The following is a 3774-nucleotide window of genomic DNA, read 5'->3' on the forward strand; positions in this document are numbered from 1 at the left end:
TCCTTTTGTTTTGATTGACTCTATTCTGCTTTATTTCATTTGGTTTTATCCTCTTTACAATAAAAAATTAAAAAAAAAAACACTTTCTTGCAAGGCATGGTGGTGCATGCTTGTAATCCCAGAACTTGGGAGGGTTAGTCATGAAGCTCACAGAGAGTTGGAGGCTAGCCTGAAATACATGGTGAGTTCGAGGTCAGCCTGCAGTGCATAGCAAAACCTTGTCTCAGAACAAAACATATGACTCTTTTTTCCTCTTTTCTTATTTTAATGTGGCACAAGTAGATATTAATAAAGAAAATATGGAAACACATAAGTAGATTAAAGTTTTCATACTATGCAGTTTATATACTATGAAACTATATTATACTTTGTATACTATAAATGCTTTAAATAACTTTATATACTATGAAACTGTATGGTAATATTATATACCTGCATCAGCTATATACCCTTGCACTTTTTTTTTTGCAGTTTTTGAAAGATTTATTTGACAAGTTTCACTTAGCGCAATACACCTAAAAAGGAAATCACAATACAATGAGATTTAAATCAAGGCCTCAGAATTTCATACAAACACCAAGACCGAATCCTAAGGTACTGGTATTGCATCTCAAAAGTTCCCCATTAACTTAAAAAAAAAGTTTAAATTTACGTGCCTTACAGGTTACTAAATGAAACTAGAATTAACATGCCAAATGTTTTACTGTAATTGTAGACAGCTCCTCTACTGAATTTACAAAACAGCATGTCTTTCAACATGCATCCGAACAGTGTTCTGTAACGTGGTATGAGCAACATGTAACATAATTCAACTGCTTTAACCTAATACACTTACTGCTTAAGTACATCCTACAATATAACTAACTTGAGAAAAGCTGAAAAGCATTTAACAGTTACAGTCTACTCAACTCCGATGTTATTTATATGCTGAATAACTTGTGTTCAAAAATATTGAACCTTGACTCTTGAAAACAATCCTGATTTTCACTGATAAGAGTAAGCATAAATCACAAGCTTGGATTGCAAAAAACTGTTAAACTGAATGAAGGTGTTTTTTCCTTTAAAAAAGTTGACCAGGAGTCAGTGAGCGGGAGGAGTTACATTCCCCAGCCACCACTCACGCTGGACATGCTAGACACCCCTCCCATGCCATTCACTCCCACGGATGCGCGGCGTCCACTACTGTAGTAGCTGCTGTCCACTGCTCCTTGGCTGCCTATGCAATGTTTGATTGAAAATCACTGGAGTTTTCCTGTAAAACTTGGTCATAGCCACTCATGCTGCTCTGGCCGCCGTAGCCGCCTCCATAGCCACCGCTCAGCTGCTAGCTGGCCGGGCCACCATAACTGGACTGGTTTGACAAGCCCATGCCTCCCATCATTTGGCTACCATAAGCACTACCGCTTGCTCCTGCTGTAGAATTCAAGAAGAGTTCTACATATCTGTGTTGCGTATTTGCTTTGTCTTTTGACATGGCTGCAACAGCATCTTCATGAGTTGCGAATTCAACATCTGCTTCCCCAGTAACTCTCCCATCAGGACCTATCTCAATGTGTACTCTCACAGGGTTGAGCAGTGAAAAGAAATTATAAATGTCATTCTCGGTAGCCCGGTACGGTAATCCCCGCATGTGCACACAATGTCCAGTTGTGCTCTGGAAAGTAAAGCGACCATCCCCATATCTGTGATCAGACATTCCTGAAAAACAGTAATTGAGGTCTCTTCCAAATCTATCTGACCCAAATCCATAGTCATCATTATAGCCATTGTAATCATCATAGCTTCCACCGTAGGCATCACGCCTCATCCTCTCAAAGCCAGCTTCTCTGCCAATGCTGTTATACCCTCTGCCGGCCCCAGGTCTGTCATAGGGGCCTGGCCGCTGCATGGCCATAAGCTTTTGTGGTGGGTCATAGTGAGTTCTAACTTCAGCCGACTGCTCGTAAAGATCTCAATATACCTGTGCCCTATTCTTTCCTTGTGTTTCTTTAGAGCCTCTTCAGCTATTTCCTGTGAAGCAAACTGCACGAAGGCCTCCCCTGTACTCCTCCCCTGGAAGTCCACTGGCAATGTTATCCCATTTGGCACGATTTCCAACCCTGAGAAGAACTGAACAATTTCTTCCTTGCTACATCCAAAGGGGAGTTCTCTAAGCCGTACAAAGCCATCATTGGCCGTGTCAGGACTATTTGGACCAGTATGCTTCAACACCCAATCCATTTCAACGTTGTTTGACTTGAATACTTCAACATATCTGTGTCCCATAGTTTCTCTGTCTTTTTTTCAGGGCCAGTTTGACTTCATCTTCGGATTCAAGTTCAACAAAAGCCTCGCCACTCGGTCTGCCTTCTCTGGTGTAGATGAAACAAATACCTTGAGCACCATTTTGAATTTTGCAGTCGGAGAAGAACCGCTGCACCTCGTCAGCCGAGCAGGACCAAGGCAAACCCCGCACCTTCACCACGAACTCCTCTCCAACTTCGGTGCCCAGCATCATCTTCTCCTACAGGCTCCCGGGGTCCAGGCAGACTACACTAACAACTCTGATGCGACTGAGAAGAAATGGCCCTACCCTTGCACTTTTAAAATTTGTTTTTGTTTTAATTTTTTTTTTAATTTTGGGGACTGGGTCTAAATAATTTACTCAATTCAGCAGGTTGGGTTTATACTTGTGATCCTCCTTCATTAGCATCCCAGAGTTCTGGCTGGCAGTACAGGTACAGGCTATCTTTACTTAGCAATTCACAATGATTATGTATGTTTATGGGACAAAATATGCTTTTGATCTATGGCTCCTTTGTAGAAAGAACCAATCTAGTTAATGTACCTACCACCTTCCTAATCTAAAAATTCTTTCACGGTGACTAGGACTACAAATGCCACTGTTAACAGTTTTGAAATCTATCCTTCTTATTAACTGTGATCATCCTGCAGTTTAGTAGAGAATTCAAAATTTCTTCTCCACCGTAACTGAGATTTTGTATTCTTGGGTGAACATCCTTCTTTCCCTATCCCTCATCGAATTGATCATTTTTAAAATCAAAGTGCCCAAGAAAGGTGTGAAGGTTCAAGCTACTTGGGAGAATATAGCTCTTCAGAAAAACTAGGCAATGGTACTCTGCAGCCCCTCACGTTGCTCACAGTTTTTGGTTTGTTTGTTTTTCTTAACAGTATTCTAGGAATTGAGTGCAGGTCTGTCTTAGCTTTTTTACTGGTTGCTGAGAAAAAATACCTGATGCCAAAATTTGAGAAAGGAAACATTTATTTCCTATGATTTTTGGAGGTTTCAGTCCATACTTAGTTGGCTCCAGGGCAGGCTGGCATGGTTGGAACACAGTTCATGAAGGCTGCAAACAGCAATGAAGAAACAGGCAAAGGAACAAGACAGGCCTTCTTCCCGCCATTACAGCACATCCTGGTTCCACCCCTAGATGAGTGTAGCACTCACACCCCTAATCCAAGTGCTAAACAATGAACCAATCACAAAAGCATAATGTAAACACATGAGGCCTGGGGGCCACAGACATTCCACCTCTGGACCCCAGGACTCATGAACATCCTTTATACAAAAAAACATTTAGTCTATCTCCAAGAGTTGGCAAAGTCCTAACTGTGCCAGCATTGCTGAAAAGTCCAGATCTCAATTCTTCTCCAAGATCTATGACAAACTCTTAACTGTAACCACCTGTAACAATGAAACAAGGTTAAACATTTCTGAAATACAGAGGCATAAGATAAACATTGCCATTCCAAAATTTACAAACAGGGGAATGT

General features: G+C 41.1%; 1 pseudogene; it reads right to left on the bottom strand.

Moving 5' to 3' along the window:
• Nucleotides 1-457: 457 nt before the first annotated feature.
• LOC100724132 (heterogeneous nuclear ribonucleoprotein H-like) lies at nucleotides 458-2520 on the bottom strand (annotated as a pseudogene).
• Between the last annotated feature and the right edge of the window lie 1254 nt (nucleotides 2521-3774).

The sequence above is a fragment of the Cavia porcellus genome, unplaced genomic scaffold (assembly GCF_034190915.1).
Source record: "Cavia porcellus strain 051 isolate PalLab524CR breed Dunkin Hartley unplaced genomic scaffold, mCavPor4.1 scaffold_34, whole genome shotgun sequence".
In the NCBI taxonomy this organism is placed as follows: Eukaryota; Metazoa; Chordata; class Mammalia; order Rodentia; family Caviidae; genus Cavia; species Cavia porcellus.